At 28.3% G+C, this 16,864-nt stretch overlaps 1 protein-coding gene across 5 annotated transcripts in view; it reads right to left on the reverse strand.

The window, feature by feature from the left end:
- Arl4 (ADP ribosylation factor-like 4) overlaps positions 1 to 16,864 on the reverse strand; it is a 153,296-nt gene that overhangs the window by 64,770 nt on the left and 71,662 nt on the right. Inside the window, exon 2 of one of the 5 annotated variants that reach the window (XM_075368573.1) lies at positions 4,449 to 4,508. The exons of the other annotated variants lie outside the window; for them this stretch is intronic. The gene's annotated coding sequence lies outside the window, so the exon portion shown is untranslated. The remainder of the gene's footprint in view (positions 1 to 4,448; positions 4,509 to 16,864) is intronic. 5 annotated transcript variants of the gene reach the window in all.

The following is a 16,864-nucleotide window of genomic DNA, read 5'->3' on the forward strand; positions in this document are numbered from 1 at the left end:
GCTTTTTCGAATACCTCATGTAGTTCTTGGTTGGATTACATTTTGTATTCTTCTGTTGTTTTCTTAGGGGGCTTGGATTGTTCTCGTGGTTCATCTCTCTGTTCTTTAACGGGTCCAAATCGGCAGGGCGTAACGTTTTACTTCCGTATAATACCACTGGTCTCATCTCTATGGTGTAATGTCTAAGTTTGGCCCTTTTTGAAAGGTTCTTTTTATTGAAGATATCTTTCGTCAGGAATTGGATAATTTATTCAACTTGTTTCTTCTTTTGTCGCTCTATCCGTACTGTTGTATTTTACTGTTTCCCTTAGATGTTTGAAACTAGAAACTGCTTTAAAATTTCCGTACGTTGTTTCGTAATTTTTACTTATTTAATTTGGTTTTTATACTGAAAGTGATTTTTAAAAATCGAAATGTGCAACTACTTGAAGATAAAATTATTTGTATTCGTCAAATAAATTGATATTACCGAGATATGTTTCAGAGACCTGGTTTCAGTCGATCAATTAATTTCTAAATATTTCCTTTAGAAAATATAAAAAGATAAAACAAAAAATAAATACACGAATATTCTTTAAATAAAATGAAACGAATTAATTGAGAACAATTTAATGGTTACAAAAGAAAAGAGAAATCTTCTTACATTACACAGTATTATTGAAAAAGAAAATCTAAACAGAATAAAATACAGAAAGAAAAACACATTTTTTTAACGTTTTTCATCATAATAAATAATTTAAACAATATAAAATAAAAATATAAATATTGATTAAAAATAAAACTGTGGGAAAATCTTGGTCGGCATTCAATACTGAATAAAGGTAAACGAAATCATTCGGTCACGTGACAGTTTGAAGGGGAAAAACAGGGACAATGAAACAGCAGTAGAACACACCGGCGGCGAAATGACGTAACAGGGAAAGTGGCTATAGAAGAGAAGTAGGTGGTGGTGTTCTCTTCCATGAACATTGGAGGTCATTTTATTAACATTGTCTGTGTCTGACTGTCCTCAAACTACTACCTACCTATGCACCAACCTACCATTTCAGTAGTTAAACTAAATACGCTAAGAAAACTTGTGGGAAACTGTTGTATGTGTTGGTGGTGGGTAACAGCTGTTAAAGGCTGTAATTGAGGAGATGTGGCAAACGAACCTAAATCGTTACTAAATGCCCTATTAATATAAATTTCAGAACTGTAACCGGTCGCTATCTCATCTCCTAATGCATATATTATAACTATTTCAGTTCATTTCTGAAAAATGTAATAAATATTTGCGGTTTTAAATAATTTCCGTGATTGCTTTTAATAATAATGATTGTTTTCATAATCTAGGAAATAACTGGTAAAAAAATTAATAAAAATACCACAAGTTACTTATTCTTATAAATAAATTCTTATAAAAAGAACCTATTTAACGTAAAAAAGTAAATAAATATAAAAAAACTCGTTTTTTAACTTAGATTTCCGTACACGAAGGATAGTTAAAACATTATAACAATTCTACTTTTTTTTACTCATATCCAAAGTATTACGAAATTTTTTATTGTAAATTTATAAGTGCTAACTTTAATTACTAATAAAATAGTTACCTTGTTTTTATTTCTTTCGTAATTTACAATTTATGTAATTGCGGAAGAAGGACGGTAGAAGATTAATATATAAACATAGTAAATTAAAAACCGAAGTAATAAAAAGTCTCAAATCTCTGCGGTTATAATATTATGAAAATGATTTTAAATACAAAAACCGCGAGAAAAAAATTAAATCTGTGAAAACTTGGGTCACCACATTGTGATATAAATTAAAACAATGGAAATTTATTTTTATTTTCCTAACGTTTCCAGAAGAAAAGAAACTTATATATTAATACTTTAAATAGTGTTCAAAAAGTGACGCAACCTTATGGAAGAATGATGCCTTCTTTTGTTGCATGTTTATTTGAAGTAAAAACGGTTACACAATGCAGCAAAGAATATTCATTGTCTTACAATATATTGATGTGCCAGTTATGCCCAGATCCAGAATGCCTTCCCAGAAAAGTATGGTGTGGATACATCAAACAAGTCCTCCATCATGGGGCTGTACAAGTTCGAAGAGACAGGGAATGTGGTATATGCATCCGAAAGTGGTCGACCGAAAATGTTAACACCAGAAAAGTCGATCGACGTGCAAGTATTCTGTTAGTCCCAAGAAGTCTGTGCGACGCCTATAGCCAGTTTGGTCTCTCCGTTGGTAGTGCACACACGGCACTGTGCAAGATTACAGAATTCCTGTAGTTCACGAGTTATTTATTACCTGTTGACACTGGAAAACGTGTAGCATTCAGTCAGTGGTTCATGTCATCAATAATGCCAGATGGGAAAGAACTCGACTTGTTTTGGTTTGCCGAGGTATGGTTCCACCTTGATGGATACGTGAGCACACAGAATTCACGCATTTGTTGTACGGGTAATCCACATCAGTTGCTCGGACAAAAGGTGGGTGTTTGACATGCAATGTCACGCAGGCGAATCTTCGTGACATTCTTATATGGCATAGTGAACAGTGAGCGCTACATAAGATGGTGCAACAATTTGTATATACTATACCTGCAGACCGGCTGGAGTACACATGGTTTCAGCAGGACAGTGCTTACGGCTCAACAACACTAAACTTGTAAACAAGTGATTTCGAAAAGGGTGTGGCCACTTCGGTCACTTGATTTATCCCCTCCTGACTTTTTCTTGTCGGGATACCTTAAGGATGCTGCTTACAAAACTCATCCGCACACCATTCTTTAGATGCAGAGCGAAATTGAATGATTTATCACTGCAATTCCTCAACACACGCTACAATATAAATTTAAGAGCATGCAACGTCGTATTCAATTATGTGAATCTCAAAAGGCCACTTTCATCTACTATTGTAACTTATTCATTTTCCTTCAAAGTTGCGTCACTTTACGAACGCTCTGTAGTACACCTCGCTCATTTAATTAATGAAGTGATAATTAAGATAATGTACAAAACGGAATTATTGACTGTAATTGATTTTTGAAGATTTAACCGGTGCTACAATAATTTCACTGTACAAGGAATATTGTACACACTGTTATATCCGGCACACCGGACATAACTGAGAGCAATATTGCGGGGAAGTTATAATTACGTATTTATATACTGTTTTACGTATTTAGATATTTAATTTTGCATTTTTTTTTTTGTGAAAAGATCTAAAACTAATCTAATATTAAGTATTTGACAGTGTATAGAGAAATACACAATGGAGAAGAGCAAAAGAGAAAAATGGTAGAAATAATGATGGAGTTAAAAGTTAAAAAGTAAAATGAATACAAGGCGTAGCCACTGTGAGAAATATAATTGAAAAGATGAAAGACATCATAGTTGCCATAATTTTAAAGCTGAAAATCTTATGAAAAACCAACAAATACAGACAGTTTCGCTTAATAAAGACAAAATTTTAGTGAAATGAGAAAACTTGTTAGGTAGTAGCCGAGTCACACAGACAAAATACTAAAACATGGAATTAAAATATGATCTCGCTTCGCTTGGTCATTGCTTAAGCAAAATTTGATAGTGAGAAAGCGTTAAGGTATGTCCATTTTGTACAAGTATTTTCTTCACAATATATAATTATAAAGGGCCGTATGATTCATACTCAGCTAGCCGTAATAATACGAGAGATATCGTCTGTAACAGGAAGATTTTACAGGTACATGAATGGATAATTTTTTAATAAGATGAGTAATCCATTCTGCATCGGATTATTTTTTTAAGAAAAGTGAGTAATCCATTCTGCATCATCAATCACCCAATGAAAACGTCTTACTGTTTATTTATTAAACAAAGGAAGTAATTTGTAAAAGATCCGTTTTTTTTTTTTTGTAAAAATTTAATATTAATTCTACGTTGGGTGATTAACAAAAAAAACCTTTATCTAAACAACTGATAAGTAACAAAATAATTCACCATCACGAACTTTTATTTTCAGACTAACGAATCCGGCACTTGAATTGGTTCAAATCTTTTATCCTACCAGATAGAAGTTTCACATTACTTCCGACACAATACCTCTCTAATTTATGTATATATTTCAATATACTGTAATATTACTGTTTTAAGTACGTAAATACAGAAGTGGGTGTATTCCTACCAAAATCAGAAAATAATTTTATAAAAGGCATCTAATTATTTTTTTGTAGGGTTCATAATTAAATATTTTACTTAATTTAAGAATTTTTAAAATAATTGAAAGAAGAAATCCCTATCTAAGACCAGTTGGAATAATGAAAGTATAGAAGTTCAAATAAATAAAACCTGTAGCTAATTTTGAAATGAAAAATACTTTTAATTAAAAAATTTGTCCACAATTTCAATTACTAAATAATCAATAATTACACATTCTTAAATTGTTACGGTCGTAAAATATAATTTAATTCTACTTACACCTAAGAATTTATCAGTAGTGATGAATTCATGTTGTGTTCAACAGAAGCATTTCCTTACCTGAAAGCAAAAGGAAAACAAAACAATTATTATGTATTTTAATTAATTCTAAAAAAAAGATTAATATAAAATCTGATTGTATAAGATTATAATACATAAAACGTACAATAACAACTAATCGAAAGCTTTCAAATCAAACAACAAAATCAGGTTCTAATAACTTTCACAAAAAGAATGAACTAGCCCCATTTTTTATTTTTCTATTTTAAGTATATTGTATGTATGTGTTAAGTAACCATTGGATCTTTCTGAGGGATACGGATTAATACACAGAGCCTTAAAGAAAAATCTTACTCTAGACATATATACTCAACAGTAATTAATATGTTTTTCAACATTCGTTAGTGAATGAATTATTACTGTTTACTTTTTCTTGCCGATATACAAAACATTAAAATAGCAATATAATACAATTATAAATAAATTGATTGTTATTATGCCCTGGTAAAAATAAATACAACTTTTTTTTTTATAAGGTTGCAAGAATAATGCTTTTTTATAGTTACTACCGTTTGTACATCAATTCTTTAGAAGTCATTTTATATTGATAGATTTCCCTGTGCAAGAAACTTAAAAATGATTACGTAAACTATCGACTAATATAGACTATACATAAAATCAGTGCTGCAAGGGATATGATATTGCACAGACAAATATAATTTCAACATAGCAAAAATATAAGATTCTATGTAAACAAAATTAGTTACTTTTTAGTAACTAATATGGTCCTTAAAATCACTGGGATCCGCTGTTCCAAACCATAAAATATGCATATCTCAAACAAAAATGTAGACGAATCGTCTACAGTTCAATTGGATTATTTTCACATGTCAAAATACCTTTTTACAATACAAAATAGATGAGCGAGAATATTCTTATTAATGAACTCTAGTACTGTTCTCCTATCAACCTTAAAGTTTCAAGAAAGAAAATCTATTTTTTTGCGTTTACATTCTAACTCTTCCACGCAAAATTACTGGAAATATACTGCATAAGAGCTACAGAAATTGTTGTTCAAGTGAGTAGAGATATCTCAATCACCGGAGGTATCGTAGAATGGAAATCATTTCTTAGAGCTTTCCTTCTTTTGGTGGGGTTACTCGTCTCGTACTACAGATCTTTTGTGGAAAGATTAATCTTTCTCACTATCTGAGGATAACTGGTCCTTGGTATTATCAACGAGAGGACTTTTTGTGGACCGACATGAGGACTTTGGTGCCTGTTGTTTAAAGCGATTCCCCCTTTCATAAATTTGTTTTTTAAGTTTCAGCCTTTTAAATCCACAAGTTACGTTTTCTAATCCCCTCTAAAATACAAATAAATTTATTTAATTATTTCCTAAAGAATTTAATTATTTCTAATATTTTTTTCTACTATTAAACCAACGACAAAAAGATATTTGCAAAAACTTTAATAGAAAAAAGTGGTTTGGAAAATAGTGACTCAGTCTTCTGCCTAACTTCCTTCGTCAATAAAAACTAACTAACTGCAAAGTTTAAAAAATTTATCATCAGAAAATATAAGCGAGAAATTTTAATACTTTCTGTTTATTGCAAGATTATTTTACCACATGAAGCTTGTGCTGTAGCAAGATAAAATGTCTGACTGGGATTCGAACCCGGGACCCTCAGGATGAAAGGTCGAGACGCTACCACTCTGCTATGGTGATCACAGATTAGTCACAATCTTCACCTACCTCAGATTATTATCAGTAGTTCATTTACCCCGTAATATACTACTTAGAAGTTCTTAATAAATATTATTATTTAAATGTTTTTTATTATTTACAGTTGTAAAAGCCCTACAACGTAGAAGAAACGAGATAAGTTTTAAAAGATTACATTTTGTAATAAAACACTTCCTCTTCTGTAACAAGATAAGAGCATAATCCTTTTTCTCTACTAACATAACAATTGCCTACATTTAAATGTATATTAAAACAAAACTTGAACAAGTAGGCGTAGGTTCATAATTACAGGTTTTATCGTACTGTTTCAAATATGTAAATAAGATTAGATTGGAATATACGTTTTTTGAAACAGACACTAGATTTAAGTAAATATAAGTATTATAAAGCTTATAACATTAAAACAAGTTATAATTTTAAAAAAAAGTCATAAAAAAATAATAAACGCGGATTATAGTACAGTTGTTTCTTTTTTTTAACTTATATCCAAACACAGGTGTGTCCCGTTTAAGTTAGACTAAAAATTTAAGCCATCCATATTTATTACAGTAAATGTCAACCGCATAGTTAAAAATACTTTAGTCCGTACGTATTGTATTTTAAATTTGAAATATGACTACGACTTATGCTACACTACTAGCATAGAGTAATAAAAACATACCCACATATACGCATGACGAATGGGCGTGAAATAGGTTTGCACGATTAAAAATAAATTATATTTATTCAGTAAGTAAAACAGGTTTATTAATGTAATAAAATTACAATAATAGGTTAACTAATGAAGCTTACATAAGGTATTAAGTGAACAAAAAATGAAAATAGGATAATTTGGGGCATATACACAAATTAAATCTTTAAGATTCGACGATCATGTTGATGACAGAATTAATTTTTAGATAAGTTAAAGAAAATTTAAAAAGGTTTTTAATTTTTTTTAAATTTCGACTTTTTAAAATTTTCATAAATTAAAAAAATTTCCATCTTGGTATTTTAAAACCTAAAAATAACCTCAAATATCACTGTATAAACCAAACCATTTTTTGTTTAAAAAATTTTCAGTTTATATTATCTGGAAAAACACTACCAGTAAAAATCTTTTCTTAAAAATGTCAAAATAAAAAATTGTGCATTCCGTTACAAGTAGTAGTAGGTAACGGTAGTAGTTACAAGTGTAGGTAAGAATCGAAATAAAATATATATTTTTTTGAAATCGTTTGAAAAATTAGAGAATTAAATAAAAACAACCAGCAATTTTCTTCTCTCAATAAAATATGTTTATATTTCCTTCAAGTAGCACAACCTTGGTATTTGTGCAAAAATAAAAGCTCTCTCACTCTGTCTGTCTCTTTTACTCTCTCTCTCTCTCTCTATGTGTGTGTGTGTGTGTGTGTGTGTGTGTGTGTGTGTGTGTGTGTGTGTGTGTGTGTGTGTGTGTGTGTGTGTGTGTGAAAGCAATAGTGAGACAAAACATAAAAATAACAAACTTTGGTCTACGAAAACCAGCTAACATCTGTGTCAATTCTTTTTCAATTGAATTAATTTTAAAGATAAGTAACTCAATCTTTACAATCGCCAACGCCAATCGTCTATATCTCGGCGGCCCCGAATCGCGCAACAAGTACCTGGGTGTAAAAGTCATTACATAACATCGTACTGCACCTAGATTAGGATATTTTATAACGGAGGAACTGCGTACCGTTTACCTGTGTTAAATAAATACTAATTTACTTAATGCTATAATAATGCGAAAACACCAATTAAAAAAAAAACTGATGTGCACAACACATGACTTCCTTGTACACCTATAAATTACATTTACACATATTTTTAACTGAAAAGTACATAAGATTTTATTTTATTAAAAAATTCTTTTCATATTTTTTGTTATTGAATTATTATTATTCATCGTAAAATTTTTTTACAATGCGAGGTCAGTATATTAAATCAATATATTTAAATTTAAAAAAAAAGAAAGGAGATGAAGTCTGATTCGAACTTAAGTGCCTTATCCAAACAATACATTAATTAAAATTTGATTTGGCTATAATTCTAGAACCAATGAAAATAAGTATCACTTATATATCGTTGAAAAGCTTTCAATGAACGCTTATTACTGCAGTTAAGATCCAAATTTCTTTGGCTTTTGTTTTTTTTTTTAAGACACTTCTGGTTCAGTCAATTGGAATTAAAAGGGGAGGTGTACAACTAGGTGTTACAACAGTCCTAAATCCAAAATTTCAACATCCTTCGACTAATCGTTTTTGAGTTGTGCGCGATACATACATACGTAAGTACAGACGTCAGCCGAAACTAGTCAAAATGGATTCAAGGATGGTTTAAATAAATATTTCCGTTGAAATCTGAAATTTTTGCGATCACAATAATTCCTTTTCGTACAAGGAATAATTTCGTACAAGGAAGTAAAGACTAAATACTTTGATTAATACTAAATTATAACAAACGAAAAATTTTTACTTATATAATTTCAGATCCAAATATAAGTTATACCTTAAAAATTATTTATTAAAAATTTCACAAACTATAGTCTGCCCATTTCATAATAATTATTTTGTTTTATAAGAATTTCGACGTCTGGTTAAAGGATCCTTAATTTTAACGTTCGTTAACAATTTTAAATTTGATGTAAGTACCTACTAGAAATTCTAAATGAATATTTACAAAATTTTTTAAACGTGGGTGGCTTTATCAAATTTCGGTCAAATCATGGTGAAACATTTTTCAGCAATTTGTTGTTCTTTCTAAACTAGCTCCAAAACCGGCCCATTTAGGTGTTTAGAAACAATGCTTTTCCGATACGGATGAATTTTGAAACTTAAAAAAATAAAAATATTTTTACATTTAATAACGAATTAATGATTGCGCTATTCTTTTTTCTACAGGTGCAACTAGCATGAGCTAAAATCGATAAGCGCAGTTCGTGAACGCCCCTCTAATAACTTTGTGGTTATTTAAAATAAATTAAGGAATTTATTGTTAATACTTCTAACATTGATGTTTTCAGCATCACCGATATAAATTCTCGATATTAAATTATGTAAAGCTTGATGCAAAGATTTAACACACTCCAAAAAGGTTTAAAGTATGTATCATTAATAAATGAAAAACTGTTCATAAGTTTACGATTATTAAATAGATTTAATGGTCACAGATGATGAGTTTGACTTTTTAAACTCGATCTGTAATAATTTTTTAAGGTATAATAATACTTCCTAAAAGAGTAACCAGTTATAAAAACAGTAGAAACAGGCGTATCGATTTTTGTTTTGTTTGAGAAACGTTTTAAAAGTATTGTACCGCTATACATACATAAATGATGCCTTTCTTTTCTGATGTTATTAACCAACTTTAAAAGAATGAATAAATGACCTACATTTCCTAGAATGATAGACTAGATTCTTTTTACTTGTTACTAAGAGTATTTATATATATAAAATGTAGGTAATAAACGTAATACAGAATACGCATAGAAACCTACGACCTGCATTTATACATCATACAATTACGAAATATTCATTCAGTATCGCAAAAGAATCTACACTATTAAATAATGTACTTTATTAAATGAAGCTTGTAAAATCAATTGTATAAATCAGATTTCCACTAACCAACAATTTAAAAAGTATCCTAGTACTTTCGGAGCTGTTACTTCATCTTCAGGGATGTTAATTTAAATTCAAATCAATAATCGTTTTTAACATTAAACTGTTATGTTTATAATAGTCGGTCGTCAAGAATAAAATGAATTTGTAAGTCAATAAGACAGTAACGTCATGTTTATAAGATGTTTGTGACTGTTATAATTAGCTTAGTAAATTGCAAAATCAGTTAAAATAATCTTCGAAGTTTATTTCAACTACCATAAAATACTTACTAAAAATTGTCTACATTCAAAATTTAACTTATCTACGTTTATTTTTTGTTTAACAGCATTACTACTCATAACGAAATGCAAACCACATTTTAATGACTATTTATTAGTTTGGACATTTCTCTAGTAACGCATTATAAAATAATTATTTCTTTTACACACGTTAGTATGATTAAATAATATTCCTAGGGTTAAATATGACGGAATTTAATTGAAAAAAAAAAAAAAAAAAACAGGAGTAAATAATGAGATAATATCCTAAGTATACAAAGTTTTAAGTTATAATTCTGATTATATTATCTTCCAAAAAAACTGAATATCTTGATATTAAATTAAATTACGTAGGCGATTGTGTTCTCTCTTGTTTCATATATGGATTGTTAGGGAAAATGGTCAGGAGACAGTATAAAAGTGCTGTATACCGCTATACATACAACTACGTAATAGATAGCGTTAAATATAACTCCGACCTGACCTCGAACTGTCACCCTTCTGTACGGGAACGCAAACAATTTATATTATTTTTAACTTTTTTTTTTTTTGTTATAATAATTATATTATTTTTTAACTTTTTTTATCAGTCCTAACACACAGGTTGCATTGAACTTGAACTTTTTAACTTAGGATTAAAAATTTAGTTTGGAATATCATTGAATAGTCTATTGAACTATTCATAAAATATATATTTTTTAAAGACAACTGAGCTATCATGATCCAAATAAATTACAATACTTGACCGTAATTTAATATAAAAAAATCGTATAAGTTAGTAGGCTACATAAATGATTAGCTTCAAGGAAATAACGGAATATTTTATCATTAAAAAACATGATATTAAATAAATCAGTTTTGGTACATTAACTCTGTATATATTCTCTACTCCTTTCGATGTAAAAAATAAATAATAAAAAAATCTACTTAAAAATGCCTATAATAATTGTAACATTAAAAAAGCGTAATTTTTGTTGAAAAATAATAAAAATAAAATTATTCTAGTAGCCAAGGATTTTCCAAGGAGTTACTGAGAACTTTATTCATATAATATCTTTAGTAATAATTAAGCATAATTTCTTGCCATTAAAATTCATACTTCAAAATTAGCTACTTTGATGTAGTTGTTAAAAAGTTATTCTGGTTTTACATACTATACGTTGACGCTTTCGCTATACATAACAGCATTAATCCAGAACAGCCAACTATGTAAATTCTTACTAGAACATGAAGCACAATAAATAGACTGGATCTAATGATTGATCGCTTTTTACGATATGGTTATACTAAAAAACTTTCTCAAATAAATGTTAACACACGTCCTATTACATATTTCAGTATCAATAGTATAAAACTTTTGTTTACATATATTTTCTTTATGTTTTAATTATTAGTAATTACATAATTATATATTTTATACCGTACTGCAGGTCAAACCGTTAAATGTTTTAAGTAAAATATAATTTTATTGCTTAAAATTACCATGTAATATTTTTATTTTATTACATTAATTACTGCAATAAACTTACATGTTTTCTTTAATATCTTCAACAGGATATACTCGTACTTTCTAAAAGATGACAAAGATAATTTCCAGGTATAACCAGGTATATTTATGAATCACCTTTTCCAGTACAACTATCCTTTTTTTACCTTGAGTAAACTACCATGATGAAGCAAACATATATATCGTCCCCACCATGCTAAAGTAACGAATGTGAAAAAGTCAACTTTTCAGGAGAGCTAAGCAACAGTTTCAATGTTAAATTTTAAGTAGGATTGCACATTCGTAAAAGTGAAAAGGTTTAAACTTAGCCTTCCTAAAAGAGATACGCGTTGGATGATTTACAAGATGCAGGATGTTCAGGTTAATCGTAAACTGACGAATCTGCAAAATACGATTTTTCACATTTGTTACTTTAGCATGGTATTGACGATATATATATAAATGAACTTTTTCGTACCTCAAAAACTCTGAACGAGTTTTTAAGGTACAAAAATGGATTGGTCACATCATTATCTGACGCCCATTAGTACGAATCGTGTAGATCTATATTTAGAAGATTAGATACGTTAAATTATCCTTGTATTTATGTTTATGAATGAGCAATTTTCGCTCAAAAGCATGGTCACTTGTTCTTAAAAAAAGTAACAATAACGTTTACCAAACAAGACAACGGAACTGTTTTCGTATAATTCAACACGAAACTTCGGTTTACGAGACAAGCCCTTATTGTGCTACGTTGCAATTTTAAATAGATTTTTCAAGCCGCTTGAAAAATCTTCCCACTAGTTTATTTAAAGAAACAATTAAAAAGATTTTCTTTTAAGAGAAAAATATTATTCTGTTCGGAAATTTTTAAATAAAACTAACTGAAAACAAATTTAAGAATTCGCTTTGTACATTCTGTTCAACGTGTAAAAAATATGAAAAATATGTATATGTATGTAAATGTAGAAAAATATGTATTTGAATAATTTTCAATAGTGGCTTTTGAATTATGAATTAATTATTTTACAGTAATTATATATATTTAATATACTTATCTTAACATTATTTCTATTTTTTATCTTATAATTTGTTCTTTTATTTATTATTTATCTTATACTGACGTGATCTATATAATTTATTTTTACGTACCGAGCAGAATAAATATTTATTTATATATTATGAGATTTAAAGATATTACCCGGGAAATGGGATTTCATAGAATCTTTCCGAATAAAGACTATCCGTAAACATGTAAATAAATATGTAAACATTTCCTTTTTTTTAAATTACCTAACCATAAAAATTTATATTTTCTAAAATATAAAATAATCTGCTGGTGTTAGTACAACACTTTCTCTTTCTAACTTAGTAATAAAAAAAACGCCGAATTTTCACGTTTTTTTAAACTAATTGTTATTAGTTTATTATTCCACCTTAAAACTGTGCATTCAAATGATTATCTAAATAGCATGCTTCATTTTGTTTTCTAAATAAATATTAATTGCTTTTTTTTTACAATAATGTACAATTGTATGGTTGCTGAATAACATTCGTTTACTGTTCATTCTCCCATACTGAGAAATTATTGATAAAAAAACAGTGATAACAGGAACAACAAAATTAAGTTTAGCTGGAAATAGACGAAATGGGAGACGGATATACTGCAAGGGATTTGCCTAAGGACAATTAACCGTATGATAAGAAAATAAATAAATTACCTTCTTTAAATTTAAAAATTCAAATAAAATCTTACCTGTTATTTTTGTTAAAATTATTTTTAAACTTTATTGACAGTTGTAATACAAATATTTAATAACATACCGTAACTATAAAACTAACCAATATGTAATTATTATCTCTTTTATCAAAGATAAAAGCAAGAAAACGTAAATTATGGTCTATAATGATGGTCCCTGGCGGATTGGTAATGTTTCAACCTTTTATTGAAAGGTCCTGGGTTCGAATCCCGGCCAAATATGACATTTTTCATGCGCTAAAAAACTCCATATTTCTCGTACAAGCTTTCATAGCTTTTGTGTAATTCATCACCAAAAAATAAATAAAATAGCTACTACCTTGAAATTATAATTTTTATTTTGGCAGTATTGCTAATATTTGTTTTATTTTGAACCCGCTTTTCTTTAGCTTACTTTCGTTCCACGATTAGCGAGTGGTTAACGGATAGTACACATGAGCAGAAGGTGGAGAGTATAGTACACATCCGCAATAGGTTTTGTGATGAATTATCTGTGTAGTAGATCAACCAACGTAACGCTTCATCCTTGTACGAAATATCGAAAACCCCCGTATTATATTTACTCACGTAAATATTTAATCATCGTACTAATAAAAAAATATAACATAACAAAATATTTTTTAAAAAAATTGATAACCCAGTAAACACAAAAAGAAGATAATTTTGTTTTCAACAAAATAATACGTATGTATAAAAAAATTGTCTATTTTCGCAAGACCACAATGAAAAGCATGGGGCGCGCTTTCATATTCAATAACTACATTAATTCTTTAAATATGACAATGGTTTTAAAGGTAAATGGAAGTGACAGCTTTAATATACAATATCTCTTTTGATGAACTAAAAGTTAAGATGTAAAATAAAACTGAAGTCGCATCCCATGCTTTTCATTATGGCTTGCGAAAATAAACAACTTTATAAGTATTATTTTGTTGAAAACAAAATTATCTTCTATTTATGTTTACTGAGTATTCCTTTTTTTATAGATTTTCTTAACAGCATATCTTTAAAAGTTTTTTTAATTTATAAATTTCCTTTACCTTAAAATAAAAATTCTTCTTACATCAGTTTAATTGTAATTTTATCTTTATTTTCAGTTTTAAAAACATCTTATACATAATGAAAAGAAATTTAAGTATAATTCTATTTTGAAATAGAATCTTTTTTTTTATTGTCTTTAAACAGTATTTTTTTCTCTTATAGAGTATAATTTATTGTTTTTATATTAAATATAAATTACACTGAAGGTTTTTGTGTAGCTCACAGTAGCAACCTTATCACGCTTATCCAAATTTTGAGAAGCAGATTGAATGTGGACTATATTCAAAAGTTCGATTCTACAAGAGGCCGTGATGAAATTATGAGCCATAAACTGCTATATTTTATTACCAGTCAAATTTAGTTGGATGGTTTTTATTTATTTTTCTTTTAATACAAGTAATAACTTGTAAATTTATATCATATATTACGTCATACTTGGCTGTAAAGATTTATGAACGTAATAATCGGTCATATTTCAATGAAATTATTAAACATATTTTTTGGAAATAAATTTGATATTAGTTTAGGATGATAAATCATGCATATGGCCAATATTTATTATATACATAATAATTTATTTAAAAACAGAGTTAAAAAAGGGGTCTCCTTTTTTATCTCTCTAATTAATATAATTATTAATTTTTACATGGAAAATTTAGTAACTGTCAATAAAATGAGGGTAAAGATTAATCAATAGCTAATAAGTCTGTTGTTTGTAATACGATAAAAACTGATATATTTATTTACTAGACCTCTAAGAGATACATAAATTATATAAAGAAAATATATCATCTTTTCATTTTTAAATGCATTAAAGCCCTACATAAATCAACCATTTAATAAAATTTAATGGGACATATTTATAACAGAACGCTAATGAGACATCCATCTGTAGATACATATGTGAAATATTTTCAGAGAACTGCGCAATTTTCATGCTGATTAGATAACAGCTTCTATCAAAATAATTTGATAGCTAAATGAATAACATAAAAAGAAAAAATAATTACAATCAAAAACCAATAGCGTTCATAAATAAAAATAATTACAACGAAAAACCGACAGCGTTCATAAATAATAATAATTATAAAATAAAATAATTTACATGATTTCATATAATTAACAAAAGAAACAATCATAAACATGTTTAATATTTATTGTTTTTAATATAAATCTTGGTTGTTGTAATATAACGAAAAAAGATGTTGAATCATACACTGATAGAAATTACCTCTCAAGTGTTATATACGATACGTTTTTTTACATACAGTAATAACATCAGAAAAGTAAGTTTTATCTATGACATGAAGTTCGTCGTTATCTTCTTATAAGAAAAACTGTATGGAATTATTGTGCATTATAATTATATTTCTATTTTATAAACTAATAAAAATAAACTGTTATAATTAGAAAAAAAAAGAAGTGCAAGTGTACAAATTAATAAAAAAAACATTACATAATCATGAACACGGCATAAATAAATTACTTATTTTCTTATATGTATTTTCATAATTAAAATATACATAATCCAGGACGGAAAAGTGTAGGCCTGGTTTCAACAAATTTTGAATGTTGTTCGTTATTCCCCCTTCCACTTAGCCAAACAAATCATCGAAAATCATATATATTTCTATGGTTAATCTACTTGTATTAATGGTAATTAATTACGATATAAAACTATTAAATAATTACATCAACAATTACTAGACTTAACTATTTTATACCGATAACGCACGTATTATATTAAGATAAACTAAAAAACAATAAACGACGCTGTTTGACAATTTGTTAATTTAAATGGAAATGTAGGGATGTCAGTAGATAAAAATATGATTAATGGAAAGGAAATAGTACAATTAAATAAAATCATTAGTAAATGCTGTTTTAATGTACAGAATGTTCAACTTAAAAGATGTCCCATCACTCAGTAGTTTAAACTAAATGAATAATTTTGTTAAAATGCTTATATTGGTGGTATGGGTAAAATAATATGGAAAATGTGGGTACGAAAGGAGCTGGAGTGAGGAGGACGTTATTGCCTGCACATTTGAGTACTGCAAGTCTGTTTCAAGCATTGACTTTTGAACAAACAAGGTTATGTAATCGCGTGTTGTTTGCTAAAATGCAGTGACGTGTTAAAACACTTAAAAAATAATTGTTTATAGGAGCAATCCACACACCCTACAGGAATCAAAAGACAAATATTACCAATACCATCCAGAGTACAGCTAACAAGAGTAACCACGAACATGGTAAAACGTGCTGACAAGTGCTTAAAAGTGGATGGAAATAATTTCCAACACCTTATGTAAATTATTATGTAAGAATTTACCAATAAACTATTATTTATAGACTAAACTAAGTGATAAGGACTCTTTTCAGTTGAACGCCCTGTATTTTACATACTACTGTTTAATATAAAAAATTGTATTAAAGATATCTTTAATATGCATAGAAGATATGTAAATTTAATAACTGATTTAGAATTAAAACGTTG

Source organism: Lycorma delicatula, chromosome 6 (genome assembly GCF_047948215.1).
Source record: "Lycorma delicatula isolate Av1 chromosome 6, ASM4794821v1, whole genome shotgun sequence".
NCBI lineage: Eukaryota > Metazoa > Arthropoda > Insecta > Hemiptera > Fulgoridae > Lycorma > Lycorma delicatula.